Below are 25540 nucleotides of genomic sequence, written 5' to 3'. Positions count from 1 at the left end.
GTTTCGGGCATCCTCCTCCAGCTGCAGGTGGCTTTGCCAGGGACCATGCATTATGCTGAGAGCAAAAATCGAGCTGGAATTGAACAAGCGAACTCAAAGGTCACTTAGTCCAACTCTCTGGGGCTTGGATGAGCAAGCCAAGGACAGAGAGGGAGAGGGAATTTTCCCAAGCTCCAGGGTGAGCCACCCAACACCCTCACTATTTACTGCTCCTATTGGCTGTTCCACACACAGCCCCACCCCCATGTCCTGCGTCCTTACGTCTTCTCATGTTCTTTCCTCACCTGTGAAATGGATGTTTGGACTTTGTAGACTCATCTTGAAGATGAACTGAATTGCACTCCCAGTTCAAACTCCTGTGTAGGGCCTGATGCTCGACAATGAATGTCTGTCTGCTTTCCTTCCTTTGAGAGGTTGTTCAGCCAGGAGGGGTTTTGGAAGCAAGCGCTGGCCCTTCTGCTCACTGCCTGGGTGACCTCGGGCCCCTCCTCCCAATGGGACCACAACTTTTTTGGTGATGTCCAAGGTCCCACGTCTCTTATTAATCTTCTCTTGTTTCTTGCCTGTATTAGGGACTGCTCTTTTCAGTCATGTGGAAGTACATGTGATTGGAGAAAGGTAATCTGTGTTTTATAATAAGTTGCCTAACCTGTGTATATTTTATTCCCTCTTATGGTTCTTACTTGAAAGCTTTCAGCAGTCCACTCAGGCGTTGCTTCCGGAGAGCAACCTTCCTTGTCTCTCCCAGCAGAGCTCGATGCCTCATGTGCTTCCTACTAGAGCACTTAAAGCCCTAATTTTACTGCCTATTGTCCAATTGTCTACTTCTAAGCTGAGCTGTTTGTCTCTGCACCCTGGGGCCTTGCACCGTGCCTGGAACTTGGGAGGCACTTAGTCAAAAGCAGATGAGTGAATGAATGAGCTCACTGAGCACAATTTTATTTTGATTGCTTTGTTTGTCCTTGGGGAACAGATTAGGAGAGGAAGATTTCCAGGTGTCACCCCCTAGGAGGTTCCTGCATGCGAGGCGCACACACCTTCCCCTCCTCTTCATGTACTGCTGCCCTTGGAGAGAAGTCCTGGGACCTCGTGCAGCAGGTCCCTTCTGAGCTAGTTAACTCAGAGGACACGCCTTTGTCCCCGTGCTGCTTGGGTGACAGGAATGGCTTCTAGCCACTTCCATTGCAGCAGAGCAAGTCATAAAACTCCACAAAGAGAAAAGGTTGGTGTGTTGCTTCCAGACAAGAATTAATAGGTGCAACCCATAATCCTGTCTTGGGGGAGATGGAGGGAAAAAGGAGTGAGAGAGAATATATTGGCCAAATCCACCCGTCTTGCTGCCTGAGCGCCTCTCCGGCGTTTAAAGTTCAATGCATAGAAAATGAGCAGGGAGACACAGAAGAGTCAGCACTTTGGGGGAGTCTGGCATGCGGGCGGCCTCCAGGGAAGCACCAGCTGGCCCCTGCTGGCCCCACAGAGGTGCAGGGGAGATGGAGAGAGAGGTCTGCAGCCTCTCTTTCGTCCCACCCACTGGGCAGGCAGCCACATGGGGTATTTTGCCTGCTCTCTGGAGCCTCTGGGGCAGAGAGGCGGCCACTGGGAGCTGAAGGAGACTGTTGGGATGCCGGGTACAGGCCCCCTCACCTTTGCTGGTGAGGAGCTGAGGCCAAGGCAGGGCAAGGGACTCCTCCTGCAGAGTCACACAAGGAGAGAAGACCGGGGAGGGGGTGGCATTGCAGGCGCTAACCGCCCCCCATCTCAGCAACCTGGCAGTGACCTCCTCCCCTAGCCTCATGCCAGAGGGTTTGCCCATCCCACTGGGGACTTAGCCCAGACCTGCGCCCAGCCGGGCACAGAGCAGTGGCCCCGAGCGTCTGAGCTGCTGATGGGCTGATGGGCTGTGCTCCTCACCTGGTCAAGGGCCCCCAGCTGGGCTGACTGGGGACCCTTTCCAGACAAGCCCCTCCTTCCCCCTGCCCAGCTCCAGCATCAGCCCCACGAGCCCAGCACAGGGCTGGCCACCGGGGAAGGACTTAGTACCAGTACATGGGTGCAGATGACTCAACGTGGTGGATGTTGATCATAATAGCAATTGTCACCATTTATTATTTACTAGGAGTCTCGCATTTTGCATGCATTATCTCCTTGATTTTTCCCAGCAGGTTGTGACAGGCTCTTATAGCATGGGGACTACAAAAGTCTCCACATCACAGAGTCAGGGTTAGGTGCTTCCAGAGTGCCTGACACCTAGGATGTGTTTGGTGAATACCACTCACTCATTCACCCACTCATTCATTCATTCCTTCATTCATTCAACAGAGGCTTATTATGTTCCAACTGTGTGCCAGGCACTGTTCTAATCTCTGGGGATATATCTGTGACCAAAACAAACCCCAAACTGTGCCCTCATAGGGATCAGTGCAAGCAAGGGAGACAGACAATAAGTAAAATAAATAAGTAAAGGAAAGATACTGGGCTAGACGGCGAGATGGCGAGAGGGACCATGGAGAATACAGAGATGGGGAGGGCAGAGTGGGACTGCCAGGGTCAAGGAAGGGCTGACTGGGAAGGTGACATCTGAGCAAAGTCGTGGAGCAGGTGAAGGATGTGTCTCCACGTGTTTATCCAGGGTGAGGGCTTTCTAGACAGAAGGTACCCTACGTGCACAGGGCTTGAAGATGCAGAATGCTTGGTAAGTTCGAGGAACAATAAGGTTCGGTGTGGCTGGAGCGGAGAGGACCAGTGAGAAAGCAGTGGGAGATGAGGCTTGAATGGGGCCTGGGCTATGAAGACAGAGTCTTAGGGCCACTGGGAAGGTTTTGGTTCTCACTCTGCAGGATTTGAGGGGCAGGAATGACTTACATTTTCATCGGTTTACTCCACTGACTTCCTGTGGCTGTACTGGAGGGGGCTGGTCCAGTAGAGGGGCTGGTGGCTTGGAGCAAGGTGGTGGCAACTCAGGCGGGAAGTGGTGGTTTCGTGGATATGTTTTGAGGGTCGTCCTAGGAGACTGGATTATGGGGTGGGGAAGGCAAGTCTGAGAGCTCTGGCTTGAGCAAGGAGGAAAATGTAGCTGGTGCTCACTGAGCGGGGAGACCAGCAGAGGACCCGGCTGGGAGTGGAAGATCAGAAGTGAAGCTTTTGACCTGCTATGTGTGAGATCCCTCTTAGACATCCAAGTAGAGATGTCAAGTAATGTGTCCACTTGACATAGCGCTCTACCACCCAGGGGGGAAGGTCTGTGCTGGAGTTCTAAATCTGAGTCACAAACCCACTTTACAACAGACAAAACTGAGAGGTAGAGCAGTTAGGCGACTTGCCAAGGGTCTTAACCAGACAAAGGCTAGTAAATGGCGGTGGGCGTGGGGGTGGATGAAGCTTGTGCCTTCATCCATTCTGCTCTATTTCCCACCCTGCGACAGCCCGAGGACAAGGGCTGAGTCCTCTTCCTAAGGATGGGGAGGAAAGAACGAATGTGACTCAGAAGCAGTCGATGCAGGATGAGAGCAGGGAGAGAGGCGGACCTAGAACTTGGCAGGCCAAGGACAATGCCCTGCCCTAAGAACGTTCCAGCAGCACTAACTGAATCGGAGCACAGAGCCCTGCCAGTTTGAGTTTGAATGGGGCCAGAAGGGTCCAGCAAGGGGGTGGGGTAGTATTTTTTCAGTGTCACTCGTGACCCATGTGCTGAGAACATACACTACCTATGAACACAGTTTAGACCCAGTGGGAGGTGCAAGGTACTCTTGCATGCTGGGACATGCATCCTGTTAGGAAACACTCGTTCCGTGGAGTGGTGGCTATCTTTCCGGTATGCGGAGCCTCGGGAGCTGGGAGACCTTCCAAGCACACCCAGCGATCTCCTCCAGTGGCTCCAGTATGGCTGAGATGCCCTCCTAGGCCTGGCAGTTGGGATCCGTCTTTGGAAGTCCATAAATTCTAAGGGGAGGTACAGTGGGGTCACCCCGTCAATGGCCGAGGTCATGATCTATGGGACACTTGCTGTGATCTGAAAGAGAGAAAGCCCCCGCACCTCACTTCCGGCAGCCGTCTCGTCTCTGCGCCAGCTGTTCCCGGCGCTCTCCGCCGTTGCAGCTGCAATCCTGGCGCTAGGGCCCGTCTCACATTCAAGCCTGGATCTCACCAAGAGCCACCGCGTAATAAGCTGCGATTAGTCGCCATTGCCTTGGCTTAAGGGAATAGCGCGGCCAGCCGAGGGCAGGTTGTGAGGAGGGGAGTGGAGAATTGGGGAGCAAGCATGGGGGCGCGGGGAGACGCTGAACCTCAGTCAGAGGCCGGGGGCCCGCGGGAAGCAGGGGGTGGGCGGGCGGAGGTGCGGAAGGCAGGGCCCTGAGGGGCTGGGAGGAAAGAGGGACAGAGACCACAGCAAAGCAGCTGCCGTTTATGGCGTCGCCAAAACAATCTTGTCAGGGCTGACCCCAGCGTGTGAGTGTGTGTGTGTGTGTGTGTGTGTGCAAGCAGGTGGGGGAGAGTGTGAGTGTGTTTGTGTGAGTGCATACGACTGTGTGCCAGATGGGGTGTGTGGGGTGTGAACATGCGTGTGAGATGGTGTGAGCGTGGGTGTGAATAGTGAGCGTGTAAGGTGTGAATTGTGAGCGAGAAATAGTGTGAGTGTGTGGGGCTGTGGCTTGTGTGTATGACTCAGTGTGTGAGGCAGTGTGAGAGTGTGCACGTGTGAGTGTGTATGACGGTGTGTGAAATGGTGTTAGTGAATATGTGTGTGTGTGTGTGGCTGAGTGTGTGAGTGTGAGCCTGTGAAATAGCGTGAGAGAGGGTGAGCAGGGGTGCGGTGTGTGGGTGTTTGGGAAGGAAGGGTGGGTGCGGGAAGGTCCCTCTCAGGTCCTTGGCCAACCTGCTCCAGGTAATGCCCCTTGGGGACGGGGGCGGGGAGGTCACTGGCATCAGATTCTGTAATTTTAAGGACTGTCCTCACATCCTTCCCTCAAGCACTTCGCACCTTGCGGAACACTCCCCTCCTCAACAGTGAAATAAAGAAACCACAGACGGCCCTGGCTGTGCCGGAGATCAAAGCCCACCCTCCCATGTCGCCTAGCCAGCCCCTCCCTGCTCTGTTCCTCTCTCCCTATTTTGATCACTGCCTGCTCTTCAAAGGCCCCCTTTCTGGAACAGGAATCACGCACACTTTGTATTTTTTGTTAACAGCAGCACTGCACCAAAAGAGATCAAAAGAGGGGCTGGGAAAAAAAGAAGAAAAGACTCCACCCCCAAAATGAACAATGTAACCCTCCCCCACCCAGGACAGGGGCCTTGTGTAGAGCGGGTGCCGCAGCACTGTAGCTCGGGCCCCCTGGGGCCTCCCTGCGCAGTGGCCTGGGCGACCCAGCGAGGGTCTTGGCATCCCGACGCCGCCCGTTGTTATTTAACTGACACCTTCTGATTGCATCTGATGCCTGATTCTTGCCTTTTTGGCTTCCCTGTTTGGGGGTGAGGGGAGGTGATTAAGGCGGGAACAGGCATCTCACCTAACTGGGCTCTGCCAGACCGGGCCCCAGCCTCCAAACCCTGCCATCTTCACACTCTCTGATCAGAATTGCATTTTGTTTTTTAAACTAACCTGTCAGGTCTGGTTATACTGCTGGGCCTGTATTCTTTTCTCTTGTCTTCCCTCTGAATCCCCTTGCGTCCTGGAGGCTGAAAGTGTGGTGTGCCTGGGCTGCAGAGTAAATTCAGCAGAAAGAGTGATTTCCAACCTGCGCAGGCTGCAAGCCTGGGATTCGTGACTGCTGAGTGCAGGGAGATGGGCCCTGGCGGTGGGGCTTTGGGGTCAGGGCATGGGGCGGGCTCAAAGGCACCTGGCCCTACCCAGCCAGCCAGCAGGCAAGACCCCTCCTTGTAGGTTCTGGATTTACACCAGGCCCCCAGAGCCTGTTGGACAAGTGAACTGACCAATGAGGCCAGTAGAAGCAAACTGTCAATCTCCTCTCTTTCCTTGAAGACCTAGTACATTTAAGGCACTGTGGAGTTACAGAGATGTGTAGCTGCTACAGAGATGCTCCAGCTGCTATTAAAAAAACACCTTAGACTGGGGACCTTACAAACAACAGAGATTTATTGCTCACAGTTGTGGAGGCTAAGAAGTCCAGGATCAAGGCGCTGTCGGATCTGGTGTCTGGTGAGAGCCTGTTCCTCATAGATGTCACCTTCTGTGTGTCTTGCATGGCAGAAGGGCAAGGCCGCTCCCTCAAACCTCTTTTATAAGGCCACGATCCCATCCATGAGCTCTCATGGTCTGATCACCTCCCAAGGGCCCCACCTCTAAATACTATCCCATTGGGGATTCAGTTTTGACGTGTGAATTTCGAGGGAATGCCAACACTCAGAGGACAGCAGTGGGTCTGTGTTCTCGGGCATTTCTGCTCCAGCTGGGGAGGGCAGGCTGTCACCAGGAAACAAGGTGGGAAGGGACCGTGGATCCAGAAGAGGGAGGGAGCCTGGGGGTCGTGGGCAGGGAAAGCCCTGGGAGAGGTGCAACGGCACGTGGTGTTGAGGGCCTGGCAGGAGTGCCGGTGCGTGGGTGGGTGCTGTTTAGGCTTGGCAGAGAGCCTCAGAAAGGAAAGGCTGGGGAGAAGACAAAGCGTGGTAAGAGGCAGTGAGTAGAGAGCTCCTGGGACAGAAAGGCCGATCTGGCAGAGACAGCAGAGCGTCCCACAAGTAAGTACCAGTCTGGGCGCGGGGAGTCTCTGGGCATTTAGTATTTTGCATAGAAAATACAGGTACACGGTATGACATTCAAACACTAGGGAATGGTGTGTGGGAGACGGCGAGTCTCCTGTGTCCCCTGTCCCAAATGCCCAGCACTTTTCTCTGGTGGCCACCTGCTTTACACTTCTGTAGATCTCAGAGCAATTCTGTGCATGCACAAGAACTTAGGAACATTTATTGGATTTTTTTTGTAAATAAATAGGTAACATATTAAACAAACCGCCCTGCACCATCCTTTATTTTTATAATTCCAAATAATTTTTTCAGAGCAATTTTAGGTTTGCCTCAAAATTGAGAGGAAGGTACAGAGAGTCCCTGTATAACCCCTGTCGCTATACATGCGCAGCCTCTACCACTATCAACATTCCTCCTAGAGTGGTGCATTTGGTACAGACGAGGAACCTACACCAACAAACCATTATCACTGAAAGTCCAGAGTTTACAGTGGGGTTCACTCTTGGTGTTGTACATTTTATGGGTTTGGATGAATGTATTCTCCATTTTGTTATACTTAGTGTTATCATGCGTTGTCACACAGAGTATTTCCACTGCCCTAAAAATCCTCTGTCCTCCCCGCATTCATCCCTTCCCCACCCACACCCCCTGGCAACCACCGATCCTTTTACTGTCTCCATAATTTTGCCTTTTCCAGACTGTCGTAAGTTGGAATCATGCATCACTTCATAATACGCACTTAAGGCTTCTTCATGTTTTTTTCATGGCTTGATAGCTCATTTCTTTTTAGCACGGAGTTCCATTGTCTGCAAGTATCACAGTTTATTTATCCGTTCACCTACCGAAGGACATCTTTGTTGCTTCCAAGTTTGGGCCATTATGAATAAAACTGCTATCAACATCTGTGCGCAGGTTTTTGCGTGAACATAAATTTTCAACTCCTTTGGGTAGATATGAAGTAGTGTGATCGCTGATCGTATAGTAAAAGTGTGGATAGCTTTAGAAGAAACTGGCAAGCTGTCTTCCAGAATGGCTGTCCCATTTTGCATTACGACAAGCAATGAATGAGCTTTCCTGTTGTTCCACATCCTCGTCAACATTTGGTGCTGTCAGCCTTCTGGATTTTGGCCATTCTAATAGGTGTGAAGTGGCATCTCATTGTTTTAATTAGCATTTCCCTGATGACCTATGATATGGACTATCTTTTCAAATGCTTATTCTCCATCTGTATATCTTTGGTCAGTTGAGGTGTCTGTTAAGGTTTTTGGCTCATTTTTAATTGGGTCATTTGTTTTCTTATTATTGACTTATAAGGGTTCTTTATATATTTTGGGTAACAGTCCTTTATTATATATGTCTCTTGCAAATATTTTCCGCTAGTCTATAGTTTGTTTTCTCCTAGTCTTGATATTGTCTTTTGCAGAGCAGAATTTTTTAATTTTAGTGAATTCCATCGTATTAATTATTTCGTTCATGGGTTAAGCCTTTGGTGTTATATCTAAAAAGACATAATAATATCCAAGGTCTCCTGTTACTTTCTAGGAGTTTTATAGTTTTTCATTTAACACTTAGGCTTATGATCCATTTTGAGTTAATTTTTTTTCTGAAGGGTATAAGATCTGTCTAGATTCAATTTTTTGCACGTGGATGGATGTTCAGTTGTTCTAGCACCATTTGTTGAAAAGACTGTATTTTCCCATTTTATTGCTTTTGCTCCTTTGTCAAAGATCAGTTGATTGTATCTATGTGTGTCTGTTTCTGGGCTCTCCATTCTGTTCCATTAATCTATTTGCCTACTGATTCACCAATATATTAACCTTGTATCCTGCCATCTTGCTATAACCACTTATTAATTTCAGGGTTTTTCTGTTGATGTTGATTCTTTCTGATTTTCTACATAGACAATCATGTCATCTGAGATCAGTGAGTTTTTTTTTTTCTTCCTAATTGTACATCTTTTTTTTTATTTCAGCATATTACGGAGGTACAAATGTTTAGGGTATGTATATTGCCCTTGCCCCACCTGAGTCAGAGCTTCAGGCATGTCCATCCCCTAGATGGTGCGCACCTCACCCATTAGGTATGTATATACCCATCCCCTCCACCCCCCTCTCATACTTGTTATTTTTATGTTGCATTGAATAATGCCTTAAAAATATTAAGTGATGGTGGCAATATTGAACATTCATTATTTAGTTTCTGATATTAATCGGCATGCTTCTAACATGTTTTTCCATTTGCATGAAGCTTTTGGTATGAGATATATGAAGTTTTATCATCGTGAGGAAGTGTTCATGTATAAAACTATTTTTTTTTTTACTTAAGAAAGAATGTTGAATTTTTTCAAAAGGCTCTTCAGCATTTATGGAGGTTCTCCTTTGATCTAATAATATAGCCATTTATGTTAATAGAGTCAAACTATCCTTGCATTGTTGCAATAAACACCACTTAGTCATGATTGATTATTATTTATTTTTATTTTTATTTATTTATTTTTTTATTTAAGCATATTATGGGGGTACAGATGATTAGGTTACATATGATGCCCTTACCCTCCCTGTCCCCAAGTCCGAGCTTCAAGTGCGTCCATTCCCCTGGAGGTGCGCATCGCACTCATTGTTTGTGCATATGCCCGTCCCCTCCACCCCCCACCGCCCAACATCTAATACATGTTATTCTTATATGTGCACATGATTGATTATTCTTTTAATCTTTTGCCTGATTCTTTATGTTAATATTTCATTCAGGATGTATGCATTAACATTCATTGACTGAAAGTAGTTTGTAGTTTATTTTGTGCTTGACTTGTCAGGTTTTATTATCAATGCTATTCTAACTTTATAAAAGTAATTTGGAAGTGATCCTTTGTTTCTGTGTTCTGGAACAGTTTAAAATAGCATTGGAGAAATATGTTACTTACACATTAGACATAATTATTCCGTGAAACTCTCTGGCTTTATTTTTTTCCTTGCAGGAACTTCTTGACATTCTTAAAAAATCAAATTTCTCTTTTGGTAATGTTCAAGTTGTTTATTTCCTCCATGGTCAATGTTGGTAATTTACATTTTCATAGAAAATTAGCTATTTCTTTCAGGTTTTCAAATCTATACACATATAATTGGACAAAATTATATGATTCTTTTTAGTTTCCTCTATACCGGTTTGGTTGGTTTTTCTTAAAAATAACCTCATGAAATATTTTTACTATGATTAACTAGGAGATGTTTTGTGCAAAAGGCAAACAAGTCAGAATGGGAGGTATCTGGGAATGGCAAACTCTATGATTGTAAAATGAAGGCTGTGGAGTAGATCAGGACTATTACCTTGGACAGGTTTTCAGAGATCCCATCATTTACAGATAGACAGTGACTCCTTTTGCTATTTCAGGAAAATCCTTACTTCCTTGCAGGTTTCTTCATTCCCATTCTGTAGATGATCAGTGAACAGGCTAAAGAAGTCTCATCTAATGTCTCCAATTCAGACGGTCTCTTTCCATGAGAGCCACTTCAGTCTGGAGTCTCACCTGGTCCTATAAAGTCTCAGGCTGGTCTTGTCTGGTCCTTCAAACTAACCTCCAGGTATAAGCATGGACACCCCCCTCATCTGGCTCTTTTCCTCTTACCATTGCTGCCTGGTGGATCCAAGATGCCTGAACACAACTGCAACCAAGAACTTCCATTAAGCCTTCTCCTAGGAAAGAGAAATGTGAAATGTCAAAAAATTCTCTCATTCTTAGAATATGCTGGGACCTTCTGGAAAACACAGCTGCATCTTGCTCTTGATTTGCTGAGTGGGGAGGCATTTCCTTCCCTGGAAGATTCATTTTCTCACTCCATCAGGGAAAATGCACAGAATGTTGTCCTGAATTTGAGTAGAATTTTGCCTTTGACCTCCCCGAATGAAAGAGAGAGAGAGAGACAGTGCCAGGAGTTTTATCTGTGTGGCTTGGCATAGTGAATTCAAAATAAGTGTACATGTTCTAACACCTGGAGTGCTATATGTAAATATGATAATGGGAGTGCTTGTGTGACAAAAGGTGACAGTTTCCAGGGAAATGTACCTCTGTCTTACCTAAAAGTGTGAGCCCATGATTATAATACATAATTTTAACAAAAAGATGGAGCCCCTATTACATGCTAGACATTGTAGCAAGTGCTTTGCCATTTGTTGCAAGACATCTCTGACCCGAAAAGACACAAAGAGTATTGAGACCATTCACTTAGAGAGGGATGACAATCAGTTATCAGAAGACCTTCAGGAAACTGGGGGTGGGTCCCAGCTTGAGGCATGATGGGAAAGGGTGTGCGATGTTGAAAAGGGATCACTCCCAAGGCTGGGCTCTGCACACATTTGGTCTTCAGGTTGCCCCAAAGCAACCTGGTTGCCCCAAAGCAGCCAGGTTGACTAAAGCAAAATAGTGTTCCCAAAGCCCTTGAGGGTCCTGGGGCAGATTATGGGTAGCTAGCTGGTCAGTGACATTGAGAGGAAGGGTGAAAGACTGCTTTGGCCCCAGTGAGGTGCCACCACATCCAACTATACTTATGCACTGTAGGTGCATTGGAGAAGGTACAATATGTTAATCTATGTCAAGCCAGTTTTTCCACTCAGGTTTCACAATGGCTACTTGAATTCTATCCTCCAAGACTGCTCTACTATGGGTCCTTCTGACTCCTCATCTTCTTTCTTAGATAGAGATGCTCATGCCCTGTCTATATTCCTACAGCAATTGGCAAATAACCTCTGAGATAGAGCCTGCCGCAGGGTGTGGTAATTACCTCTTTCCACGACTTTCTCTTCTCCCACATCCTTGGTACCTAACCCAATGCTTGGCCTATTCACTCAGTGGATGTTTGCTCAAGAAATAAATGAAACCACTCCATACTTAATTCTGCATCCGAATCTAGCCAAGTGGTGGGGACCAAGCCTTAAAACATCAATCCCTTTCACAGAAATATGATGGGTACATGTGGGGCCAGTGTCACCTCTGCTCCTTCTGTTTTCCCAAGATTTGCTAGAGACCTATGACAAAACAGATGTGCCGAGGCAGCAGTGCCTCATGCTTTATTCGGGAAGCTGTTATGTGAAACGGCTTGCAGAGGAGGGAGTTTACTTTATGCATGTCCGGGAACACCAGTCAGTCTCCTGGAATCTGTAATCAGGCTGTAGGGGGAGGGATGGAGTGGGCCAGGCACACCCTGGGCAGGTGACTCCAATTTGTACACTGGAAGAGCAGCGATGGATTTAATTGTTCCAGCAATCCCTGTCAGACCTTCTCCTTTTCTCCAATCTCTGGACCCACCTCCTTGGCTCTTGTTTCACACCTGACTAAAGCTGTTCTTGTAATTGAGAAGAAGTCACACCAAAAAGACAAGAGCTGGGCTAAAGCCACAGGCATTAGGATTTATGGCTGCATCCTTCCCAGGCACTTGACTCATGGAGATTACCAAGTAGATTTTTAAAAATTCGGTTGGCTTATTCTGATGAGGCTGTGTAGGGGGTAAGGGGACGTGGGTGTTGTCTTGAGGTCTCTGTAGCTTTCTGAGGCTCCTTGCATGGTTCACAGACAGCTCTGTCCTTCTGGGATCACTGACCCAGCTCTCCCCTCCCTGGAGGAGCAGAGGAAGGCATCTCAATTATGATTTTCCCCAGCATAGCACCGATCAGTGACAAAGGGCCTTTGGGAAGATGGATGGAGCCAAGGTAACTGAGTTCCAGCATACACTGATGATGAGAGCTGCTCGGACGGAGGACTCGAGGGGCGGGTGTGTGCCTGTCGGAGTTGGTGCAGAGAGCTGGAGTGATGGGGACATTTAACGAGCAGCAGAGGTACCAGGGTGCTCGTGAGAACAACATGCCGAGCAGCAGGACACGTGCATATGTTTTGGGGTATAAATAATTTCTAATTAGTAACTTAACCCCAGAAGAAGGCTTTCAAGATGGGAATGCAAGCACAGGCATTGCTTTTTATGGATGGAGGCCAGGGGGGAGGCAGGAAGCTTGAAAAAGAAAGACTCTAAATGAACAGGAGATCCCTGGAACAGCATCCCTGGAATTTTAAAAATCCGAAAAGGAATGTTCACCGGTTTTGGGTCCGGTTCTGTCTCCAAGCAGTTGATTGGCAAAGGAGCTGGAGCCCAGCAGAAATCAATAAGGGAAAGCTGCAGAAGCGGCTACTAATGATCCCACTGCCAAGGCCATTACTCACACCGGTAAAAAGAGCGAGGAGCCCACTGCTGGAAACCCCGCCTCCTCTGGTTTTACTTTCTGTCCGTGTCCACCCACCTCTCAAGGTGGGACAGACTTCGTGATCCCCACAACGCAGTCCCCAAACAAAGGGTCTGGATGCGAAATGCACAGGCGTCCGCCTCTCCCCAGCCCATAAACTTCCACGGTGAAAGTCCCATGACGCTCTACGCGGTGAACGACTTCTTGTTCTCTGGGAATATATCTCCTTGTTTATTTTCAGATACATTTATATTCAGTAGGTTTATCTCTCCATCTAAACATCTTTTCTTCCTGTCATTTATACATAAATGTGTATGTATATATGTGCATATATATGTACATGTTTATATTGTATATATTTAGTAGGATATATATAAATTTAGTGGAATATATAATACACTATATACATATATTTTACACACAGCCACACATGCCATATTACAAAAATGTAGCTTTAAACCTGCCTTGCTCCTCCCGGGAGACAGGCTAGAAGGTACATTCAAGGATAGATGCTTAGAGGGCTGGATGGGGCATATTATATTACAAGGGAAATCATATGGACCCACGGTCTAAAGAGTAAAAGCCACTGAGAGCGGAGGAGGAGGATGCCTGGCACCTGGCTGGTTTGGGTGGGCACCACAGAGGAGGAGGAATGTGAATCGGGTTTGGAAGGACGGCAGAATCTATTCAGAGAGCAGCAGGGAGGCATCCATCTGAGTGTCTTGTGTTTTGGGGATTCTCACTCTGTTCAGAATCATTGTTCTTCCCTCCTTTCACCCTCTAGCGCCATCTCTGAAGTGGCTTCTTGAGTTCTTTCCTTCCCGGAAGGACATTTATGCAGAAAAGGAGCTGTTTCCCCTGAGACCTTGTCTCTCCCCGTGCTTGTCCTCATCTGGAATCGGCTCCTCTGCGATGGCATCAGGGCACAGGGACAGCCGCCCCCATCAAGACAGGGCTCAGCCAGAGGCCTGGGAACGGGGGTTAGACGTGGGGGCTCCCTAGCTGGGTGACCATGTGGCCCCACTTGCCTGGCTGGTTTCCCTCACCTGTATGCCTGCTGGCCTGGTAGCACCTCCTTTTACTCTGAAGACTATCCCCATCTAGATGATAAATTAAATGCTGCCACCTCCCTGCCCCCCACAGTAACAGGGAGTAGGAAAAGGAGGGCGAGTGAAATTGATCTTTGCCAGAAAGCCTCCTGGAAGAGCGTTCAGCCTTGGGGTGTAGCGATGACAGTCAATATCACCTTGGGCTAAAGATGTAGCAACAACTTCCTCAAAAATACAAGGATCATTTAATCAGAACCTAATTGACTGCCAGAGGTTCTCAGGCCCGTCTTTCTGCCCTGGCCAACTGCACCCACCCCAGAGATGGCTAACTTGGGTCTGGAGCGCATTGGCTGTGCCCTGACTGGGGTGGCACCTGGGCATGTGATGTGCTCTCACCAGCGGGCCCTGACCTGCCAAGGCGGACCCCACCAGGTGTCCTCACTGAGCTACAGACAGCAGCAATGGCAGATGCTACCCATGCCCCTGTGTTCTCCTCCATCTCCTGCTGGGACTAACTTAGGGAACCGGATGGAAGGCAAGGAGAAACCGTGCCAACAGTTAGAGGTCTTGTTTCCTGTCCCTGATTGGCCACAGATAAGGAAAAGTCACTTGCATTCTATGGACCTCAGCTGCCTCATTGTAAATAACATGGGATTTGCGTCTCATCTGTCTTTGCACAATGTCATGAAGGTAGCAGGTGCTTATTGTTTGAGCTGATTTGAGTGTTTACCATGTGCCCATCAGGCTACATGCTTCACCTGCATCATGTCGTCTAACCCTGACGACAACACTAAAATCCGGGTTAGGGTTTCTTTTCCACAGTTGAGGACATGGAGGTGCAGGGGTTAAAGTGTTAATACTTTGCTGGGGGCCACAGAGCTGGACACTGGTCTTGCTGAGCCGTAAGCTGGGTCTGGTGACTCCACAGCTCACCACACCGGAGACAGTCCCAACTTATGGCTCTGATTTTATGATGGAGCAAAAGTTATATCCATTTAGTAGAAACTGAATTTCGAGTACGTGCACAACTGTTCTGTTTTTCACGTTCAGTGCAATATTCAACACAATGCACAAGCCATTCAACACTTTGTTATAAAGTAGGCTTTGTGTTAGATGATCTTGTCCAACTGCAGGCTAATGGAAGCGTTCTGAGCACATTTAAGGCAGGCTTGGCCAAGCTATGATGTTAGGTAGGTTGGCCGCATTAAATGTATTTTTGACTTAAGATACTTTAAACTTCATGATGGGTTGATCGGGACTAGCCCTATCCTAAATTGAGAAGCATCTCTATATGGCTAGGCTGATGCAGACTGAACTGCTGGCTCAGTCATCGCTATTCCAGGCAAGACAGCAAGCACGGATCACCGTTACCAAATGTCCAGCATCTTCCTCACCATGGGTCCCCGAAAGGATCTAGTGTGGCGATCCCTTTGATCCTCCCCAAAGACACCCTCAAGAGATAAGGACTCTCCAGAGAGCCAGGAAGGCTCTGATTGTCAAGTGGCTGGCTCAGGGCTGCAAGGCAGTAGCCCTTGTGAGATTTTAAGGAATCCTGGGAAAAAAGGAACGTAGAAACTATCTAGGCTGGGGAAGGCCTTTTCTCTCCGCCTGGAAATTCAGCTGTCATGTCAGGTGGAGTCCTGCTGTGTCTCAGCCTGTCCCACTTCACATCTTACTGCTTCTCTAGGTGCTAACTTCTGTTCTGGCCATGAAGAGCTAGTGGGCTGTCTTCCAGCAGGTCTGTTTCGTGGCCTCTGTGCATTTGCAGATGCTCTTCCTCTTCCCCTCTTCATTTCACTGAATCTTGCCTTTCCTTCGAGACTCAGCTCAGAGCTCCTCCTGCCTTGAGGAATGGCCCCTGCTCTGATCTTACCTATAGCCCTGTACCTTGCACATGCCTCGCTCAGTGCTGGGTGCATGGGGTCGCCATCCTCTCCCCCAAGATCAGGAGTCCCGCCGGGCACCATGTCACCTTCCCTGTGTCATCCCCACACCTTGCTCAGTGTCTGGAACTTACTACACAGCACATCTCTACCTGAGGATGCACGTTTTCCTCCGGCGTGTCCACCTTGCTCTTCCCCTGGTGCTACTGAGGTGTTAGGAGTTATTCTTCTGGGGAATTTTGCTTTTTAAAGCAGGAAACAGAAAGAGAGGGCCAGGTGTGATCAAGAAGTTGAATTGGAGAAACTAACGTCATTGCAGCGTTTTAGAAAGGGATGAGGGTGGGGGGAATGTCTCGGGTGTGAAGGACCTTAGGGTGGCTCCCATCTCCTCATGGCTGACACCCAGCTCATCCCTCAGGTCCCATCTCCTTTCCTGACAATGAGGATGCAGGGCAGGCTGTGACCTCCCAGGGCTGTGCTGTGCCTCTAGCTAAGGCCAGTCCCGTGGACAAGCTTGGGTCTCGGAGTAGCTCGCCTGTCTGCACGCCCTCCCTTCCTCTGTGTCCACCCCTTCAGTCCTCCCTTTATATTTGTGCTTTCTCTTCTTGCTCCCTCCCTGTCCTCTACCAATTTCCATTTTCCTGTGGCGGGAGGAAGAGGTTGGAGAAGGAGCGGGCCTGAATCAGGGGGTGTCTCCCCGCTTGTGAGCCCAGCGCACGCCTTCCCACACCCCCAGCCTGGCAGGCACCTCCCCTCCGGTGCCGTCTGCTCACTTGGAAGCCGGCACATTTCCTGCGGCAGCCTGATTAGATGGCGGGATGCAGCCCTGTACCGCTGAGCCGCTTCTTAAATCAGACGCTCACTTAGCACAATCACCTCATTATGTGCAGTTTGGCACGACTGTAATTTCACGTACACTTTGACAATTGGTTTTGGGCAGGGAAGAATTCAGTCGTTGTGGGGTTCTGCATGTGGCGTTTGTGTGCATATTACATTTTTAGGAAATCAATGGCTGGCCATGGAGGCATTTAGGAGGATGGAGCTCTAACGAGGAAGCCACAGTTGGTTCAGCAAGGTGGGAGGTCTGACAGAAGGAGGCAAAAGAGGTAGTAGGTTGGAAAAAGCACTAGCAGGAAATTTCTTCTTGGTTTCTATCCCTGTGGCCTAATGCAGGATCACTGAGTTTGGAAGGGGACTTCTGAGGTCATCACTTGTTCCCATTTCACAGATGAGGCCAGGGAGGCTCAGGCTGGTGGTGTAGACCTAGGATTGTACAGCTCCCAAGCAGTGCTATCTCCTCAATACGTATTAAAGTTGACTCTACCTGAATGTGTCTCTCGGTTGATAATACTATGAATTCCCTGGTGGTGATCTGCCTGGGGACAGGGCTATTTTGACATGCCACAATCTGCAAAATTTTTAGAACTGACTACTTAGCTGCTCTTACCATGGTCTTTCCCTGCAAAGACCATGAAGCAAAGCTGTGTTTCAGACAGTGGGGCTCTAGGTGCAGAAGCTAGTGGTATTTCTCCCTGCCATCGTCATGGGTGTCACTGCGCCTGCCACTGCCCTGTTGTGGACACCTGTCATTGACTCTCCCTCATCCCGTTCACCCAAGATCAGGCTCTGAGGAGTTTTCCACCGATTTTACCTAGGGTTGCTATTTCTTTCTTTGCAGGGTTCATCCTTTCCCCTCCCACCTTCTGCCCCAAACTGCCTTCCTGGGATGTCCTTCAATTCTGTCCTCTCCCTTCTTTTCCCCACCATGTACCAATTGTCCACTTCAGGGCAGTTATAAGTTTGACATAATATCCTGACTTTTGCATGCATGGTATCTGGGGAGACTTTTTATTTTAAGTAGGTCTGAGGTTCCTGCCAGGCAAAGGAAACAGCACATTGTGCTGCCAGAACAAAGGTTGCATCTTCTTGTAGGCTCTTGCCATCCAGACAAGCAAAACCTCCTTCATGGGGTCAGATGGAGGTGGGCTCTCTGGCCATCATTCTAGAGATGCAGGTCATGGGTGGTTACAGGGGACCTGGGGAGCAGGGGATGGATAGAGCCATGGAAAGCACCCCTGCTGCAGCAGAAGAACAACTCCGATGCACATAGTGGGGCTGCAGCAAAATCCCGTGGGCACAAATTGATGGAAGAGGTGGTATGAGATTCCAGGGTTACAGAGCTGTGATCTGTTGGCCCCATTCTTCCCATTCCTCCAGTGATTGATGTCTCTGAAGAGGATAGATTGAGTGGAGGGATTACCCGGGAGGTCCACGAGAGCTCATAGATTGGTTATTGCTAGAAGTTGAATCATGTCCCCCCAAAAGATATGTTGAATGAAGTCCTAGCCTTCCGTACCTCAGAAGGTGACCTTATTTGGAAATAGGATCATTGCAGATGGAATTAGTTAAGATGAGGTCATAATGGAATAGGGTGGGCCCTTAATCCAATATGACTGGTGTCCTTATGAGAAGAGGAGAAGAGACAGCAGGGAGAACGCCAAGTGACAACAATGTTAATCTATGAGATGTTTGTTAATCTATGAGATTAGTATAATCATTACTCCTTTTTTTAATATAAATTCAGGAAATCAGCCATTTGTGTCATTATAGTTTCTGCTAGATGACTGGTGTGAGCTGGAGATGCTGTGTGGGAGGAAGCCCATCACCCACACTCTTGGTCATGGGCCACCCGATTTGCCTGTTGGGACCTCGTGTCTAGTTGCCAGGAGATTGGCTCAGTTCCATGTGTCTCCTGCTCTTCCTGGGGTCAGCAAGCTTGCGCAGGCACGTCCTTCTCATGGAGCACGAAAACACGCTTCAGTGGGCGAGTCCATTTAAAGCCCTATGAGTCAGGGTTCTCCAGAGAAACAAAACCAGTAGGATATACATAGACATACAGAAAGAGACTTATTTTTAGGCATGGGCTCCCGTGATTATGAAGGCCAAGAAGTCCCATGGCCTGCAATCTGCAAGCTGCAGACCCAGGGAAACTGGTGGTGCAGTTCCAGTCCAAACCCAAGGCCTGAGAGCCAGGGAGCCAATGGTGTAAGTCCCAGTCTGAGTCCAGAGGCCTGAGAACCAGGAGCTCTGAAGTCTGAGGGCAGGAGAAGATGGATGTGCGAGCTTGAGCAGAGAGAAAATACACCCCTCTTGTACCTTTTTGTCCTCTTTGGGCCCTCAGTGGATTGGGTGATGCCCACGTGCATTAGGCAGGGCAATCTGCTTTACTCAGTCTGCCAATTCAAATGTTAATCCCTCTAGAAACACCCTCCCAGTCCACCCAGAAATAATGTTTTGCCGGCTCTCTGGGCATCCCTTAGCCAAGTCAAGTTGACACATAAAATGAACCATCATCACCAATCCTTTGCTTGTTTCAGTTCTGCTGATATTCCCTTGGCTAAAGCAAGTCACATGGCTGAGTCCAGAGTCAAGGGTCAGGGTAGGGGACCCCTTCTGAGGTTGGTGTGCACTGCCAGGTCACATGGCAAAGGGCATGGATCAGGAAGAGGTAAAACATCGGGGCCATAAATGCTGCCCACCATAGGCTTGCAACTAGAACCCATTCAATCCACCCCACTCCAGCTGCTCAGAAGGAAGCTCTGGGCCTCTTTCCCTGCCAGGGAAGTCAGGAGTGGCTTTCTAAGAGGTTCTCCTTCCTCCCTTCTCTCCCGGAGATATGCTGCACTCTGGGATGTAAGATGCCCAAGGTTCTTGGCCAGGGCCCAATGCCATCTTGCTAATGGGTTCCTGGCTGGGACAGCCCTGCCTCATCTTTTCCAGGGAACAAAAGAAACAAAGGCAGGGAAGGTTCTCTCTCACCCCCAGCTAATAAAGCATTTGTAGACATAGAGAGAGAGATTAAGCCAGGAGGGGGTGAAAAAAAGGGCCACTTTGAAAAGCCTATAGAAAGCCTTTTCTCCCATCTGTTCAGCTCGTGGGAAGGCTCTGTTTTCCGTACTTAAAGGATTTGTAAATTCATTACCAACAAGTAAAATGTACAAAGCGCACACAGAGACATCAAGGTCTGATTCACCATCTGCTGGGGAGTTGCATCTATGCAAACAGAGCAGTGCTAATCCCTATCAGTGAGTGGGGTGGACGCGCGCCCACGCGTGCCCCAGAGAGGCCAACAGGCAGGGCTTTTCCATCATATTCCTGGGCCCTGGGACCTCTCGCTCCTCCCTCCTTCACCCCATTTAGCTCTCTGGAGCTGGAGAGGGCCTATGGTTTGCCGCAACAGAGCATCATCTTAGCTCCTGCAGACTCCGGGAGCAGAGATGGAGTGGAACGCATTGTAGGCTGCTGCGGTTCCTGAGCTCCTGGTTTCAGTGAGGCTGGGTGTTGGTGGGAAGGGATGCAGGCACGGCTCTCTCTCCTGCTAAAAAGATCTTCTTCCAAAATTCTGTTCCAGCATCTGTTCTTGCTGGTTCCAGGGAAGTCCATTCAGGCCTGGCCCCTAGCGGAAGTGTGCATGAGGCAGACTTTGTGTTTAGCTCTGTGGTTTCATGGCCTCCTGGCTTCCTGTTGCGGCTGCTCTGTCTCCTCACAGCTACAGCTGTGGCCACTTGACGACAACGCACCGGCTCCTGCTGCCCTGGCCTCTGCACCCAACCTTGGCCTTCCCCAGCAGATGAAAGGAGTGGGTCCCTATCAAGTCCATCTGTGTTCCTCACACCCTGCCCCCCGTCCCAGCCCAAGCACCCCATCTTTGGCCACGTCCATAATCCACCAACTACATGCCCTGCAGATGGGGGTTTCTGAATTGCCACTCTGGTGGGTGCCCCACTTCCTCCAGGATTAGCACTGCTTCTCTCTTGCCAATCCTCCCAGGAAGGAGAGTTCTGACCCCAAAGTCCAGACTAGCAGTTAGTGCCTGGCTGCCACTCCTGACATTGTCTGTCTGCCTCCGTTTCCCTCATTGCTTAGCTCCTCCCCTGTCAATAAGAATGCCCTGTTAGCCCGCATGATCTTTCTGCCTGCCTGCCTGGACTCCACCTACTACCCGTCTTCTTCCTCTTCAGGCTCTCGGCTCAGTTTGCCCATCTGGGATCCCTTGTACCATGTGTGGATGAACCAGCCACAGATCCCTGTCCTGCCCCGGCGAACATGTCATAGGCCTCCTCAGGGTCCACTGTCCTTCTGTCCACTGCTGCCCAGGTCTCTGCACTGTGACGCATCCCCCACACATTGCCCCTTCAACCCCCTGCTGGAGGGATTTGAATGTCCTGTGTCCCAACACAGAAGAGAGGGTCCGGTGCTCTCTGTCGATGCCCCAATCCAGCCACTTACTAGCCCAGTAGCACTCCGTTCATTCAGTCCTGTATTTGTTAAGCACGGTCCTAGGCATATTTCTAAGTGCTGGCTGAGCAAGCTAGACAAGAACTCTGGCATCAGGGAATTCACTTTGTAGTTGAGGGGAGACAGACAACCAAATCCAAATAAGGAAAAAAATCCCAGTGCTTTGGGAGGCTGAGGCGAGAGGATCCCTTGAGGCCAGGAGTTCAAGACCAGCCTGAGCAAGAGCAAGACCTCCCCCAACTCTAGAGAAAAATAGAAAAATTAGTTGGGTGTGGTGATGCCCACCTGTAGTCCCAGCTAGTCGGGGGGCTGAGGCAGGAGGATTGCTTGAGCCCAGTAGTTTGAGGTTGCTGTGAGCTAGGATGACACCACGGCACTCTAGCCTGGGCAATAGAGAGACATCTTGTCTCAAAAAACAAACAAACAAAAAAGAAAATAGCAGTGGATGGCCAAATAATAAGTCATAGAGGTGGATGGGGTGATGAGGGGTGGTTGAGAGGGAGAAGCTGGGAGAGCTCTGCTTCTCAGCAGGGACCTGCAGCATCAGAAGGAGCCAGGGACCTGGTGACCTGGGAAAAAAGAGATCTAGGCAGAGGGAACAGCATGTGCAAAGGCCCTGGGGCAAGAATGAGCTTGATGTGTTCCAGAGACAGACAGAAGGCCAGGGTGAATGTAGCCCAGTAAATGGAAGGGAGCATGATCCCCGAGGGTGCAGGAGTAGGCAGGGGCCAGATCACTGGGCGTTAGGCCTTGGTGAGCAGTGTGGACTTTATACCAAATGCAATGGTAAGCATTTGCAAGTTTTCAGGCAGGACAGAAATATGATCTGATTTACACTTTAAAAGGAACACTCCTGCTGCTGTAGGGAAAGCAGTGAGGTGGGAGATGCTGGTGACCTGGACTCTAGTGATAACAGTGAAGATGGTGAGAACAAGTCTGACTGGGGGTATGTTTGGGAGTGCAGACAGGAGGATTTGCTGATATTTTAGGTGTGAGTTACGGAAAGGAAGAACCAAGGATAAGACCAAGGATAAGGTTAAAGTCTCTTAACCTTTATTACTCTGGTGTCTTTCCTATAAAATACAGAAAGTCCCCACTTAACATAGTTCATTGGTTCTTGGAAACTGTGACTTTAAGAGAAACAAAAGACGTTGAAATCAATTTTCCCCGAGGCTAATTGATGTAAACAGGAGTTAAGTTCCTCCGGCATATTTCTGGTCACAGAAACATCACCAGACTTCTAAATGAAGACCCAAGATACTTCTAATAGTAAACATTGAGATGAATGTGAGCTATACATACATTTCGGAAAGATTAATAAAAACAAATAACATAATTATTTACCCAATTGTTGATGAATCAGTGAGTGATGATAGTTGTAGTGGTGATGGGTTGAATCAAGGAATAAATGTTTGCAAATGAAATCTGCAAGCAGAACCTCCTCCCACCGCGCAGTTCAGCTCGGGCGGGCTTGCTGACTGCTTTCATCCTGCACTGTCTGTTGCCGTGCATTTGTATGATCATCATACAGTTTATGAGTTTTTATTTTTCAATAATTTGTCATCATTCATTCATTTCGTTTTCCAACCTGCTTATTCCAGTTCAGGGTTGAGGGTGGAGCCTATCCCAGCAGCTCAGGGTGCTAGGAGGGAACTGCCCCTGGACAGGACGCCATCCCATGGCGGGACGCACTCACACGCACCTCCACACGCACTCAGCCTGGGACCACGTAGACATACCAATTTCATCTCCCGTGCACATCTTTGGGGTGTGGGAGGAAACTGAAGTAGCCAGAGAAAGACCCACTCAGGCATGCAGAGAATGTGCAAACTCACCCAGACACAGAGTGATTTTTTTTTTTTTGTCATCAACATTGTAACAAAATGACAAACAAAACGATGTTACTCAAAGACCTGCTATAGTTACATATCTGATGGACATTCAGCAATATAAGCAGCTACTTAAATGAATGTGAACCTGCCCTGCTAGTTAGAATTTTATTATAGCAACAAAACAAAATGAATACACAAAAAACACACTTGTAGGGCAGGAGCAATAATTTGGTACAGATCGTTGGGCTCACCGTGTTCTCTCTCAGCTCTCGGTCTCTGCACGTGCAATCTCAGAACAGTGTTCTCCCTCGTGTCCATCTTCACCAGGCAAACTCCTCACTCGTTCCTCGGGTCTCAGCTAGCTTTGAACGTTGAAGAACTTCCTAAGATGCACCTGGGTTCTTCTCCCCTGATCCTGCTGCTGAAACTGCTGGGCTACTTATCTATTTCCCCTCTTGGTTTACAACTTTTTAAGGACTGGATCTAAATTCCCAGCACCTAGTAGAGTTTGTAGCTCCTAGCAGATAGCACATTAATTTTCGATGCACAGGTTGAGAAGCCTGTCCTTCCTGGTCCTCCCTCCTTGCTTCCCTGCTTGTTTTCCCTTTGAGCCGAGCTGCTGAATTATTCTCCACGTCCAGTCCTCACTGCCTGCTCAGAGGCAACCATCCTTCAAGACCCAGTTCAAGAGTCCCCTGCTCCAGTAAGCTTCCTGGCTCATGCTGGCATGTTTCTTTCTAGTACCATTCACCTTTCCTTCCTGCTCTGTGCAGAGAAGAGCTAACGGAGCAGTCCTGACACTGCTATCGGTAGAAAGGCCTGCTTGCAAGGTTCTCAGCTGGCCTCTGGGAAGGTGGCTGGTAAATAGTACCCTGTACTGATACGATACATCCTCTAAATGATAGGGTGGCTCACCATGCCTGTACTGTGTTTATGCGGAACACCTGCTTTCCTGCTGGGAGGCTGGAGTTTTGGGACATGCTAGGCAGTTTTGGCCTACGTGACCAGCCATAATAACAGCCTTGGCACCGAGTCTCTATGGGGCTGCCCTGGGCAGAAACATCACACACATGTTGCTGCAATTTTGTTGTTGAGGACAGGAGAGAGCATCAGGAAGCCCGCACGTGGATTCTTCCAGACTGCCTGTGCTTTTTTCCCTATGATCCAGCTGTGTATTCTTACTACGTCATCATAATGAATATTAGCTATGAGCACAATTATGTGCACACTCCTAGTGAATATCCAAACGTGGTCTCAGGGACCCCTCACACCTGCTCATTTGGGCCCTTAACATTATTGTACCATCATGTAACTGTCTTTCACTCTTACATAACCGATTCGTGTATGTAGGCCTTGTATTCCCGCAAGATCTGGAAAGAAATAAGTCTTAAAGGCACCTGTATCCTATTCAACTCATTTCCCAGGTCTGGGTGGCCAGCAGGAGCTCAAGAAATACCTGTTGAGAGAATGAATGAATGAATGAATGAATGAAGCATCAAAGCCACTAGCGGTTGGGGCAGTGGCCATGTAGCAGACCGTGGGTAGCCAGCTTAGATGCTTTAATGCTGTTAGTGGTGTCTTACCTCCTGGGGCAAAGGGAAGCTGAATTGATCAGGTTCCAGTAGGGTTTTCAAGTAATTCCTGGCATCATAAAGTGGTCAAGGAAGACTCTGTTAAAACACCCAGGAGATAGAGACCACTGTCCGCAAAAGCAGGAAGAAGCATCCATAAGACACTCAGAGCTTCTTGCAAACCGTGCATGTGGAGCCCAGTGACTTACATCCCCAGCATTGTATGCTCTGCCAGAGGGCTGCAGAGCAGCTGTTTGTTTGCATATTTGTACCACCAAAATTGTAGGGAGGTGGTCACTTGGGTGTATGTATATAGACATGCTTCCATGTTCATTTGCAAAATTACACAAATGGATATATGTGCTTACATTTGCATGAACAGACATGTCTCACATATGCCGGTGCATGTGCAGGCTTATATGAATTTGCATAGACTTGAAAGCATGATCGTATGAGTTCATGCATTTGGAGTGTGCAGGCACATGTGTTTGCATGCACCCATGCATGCCAGAGCGAGCCTGTGTGCACTTGTGCACGTGCATACTGATCGCTGCTTATCTGCTCTGTGCTGCGCACAGACAGCTGCTTTAATAACATCTGCAGTTGAGCGAGTGCACTAACTGCTGTGGCCCCATCGTGCTATCGGAATTGCTTCAGCCCTTTCAGGATTACCAGTGCTCAGTGCAGTTTAATATATCTCCAGTCCTAATCCCTAAACAAAGATGCAATGATTTCTGCTAAATATGGTGGATTATTTATTAAGATAAAGTCAAGGATATGGGAAGCCGCGTCTGGTGGAACACTGATTGCCATCCGAGATGGGAAATCATGGAAACAGATGCACCCACCTCCACCTCTGGGGAGGGAGGAAGGAGGCTAAAGCAAAGGGAAACCAGTGAATGATAAAAACTGTCAGGGCCCTAGAGGTAGAAAGGCCAGGATTGAGTTAACGGCACCTCATGCACAGAGGTAAGGAAGAGGAG

The sequence above is a fragment of the Propithecus coquereli genome, unplaced genomic scaffold, assembly GCF_000956105.1.
Source record: "Propithecus coquereli isolate 6110/MARCELLA unplaced genomic scaffold, Pcoq_1.0 Scaffold79, whole genome shotgun sequence".
Classification (NCBI taxonomy): domain Eukaryota; kingdom Metazoa; phylum Chordata; class Mammalia; order Primates; family Indriidae; genus Propithecus; species Propithecus coquereli.
Note: the sequence above shows the minus strand (reverse complement) of the source record.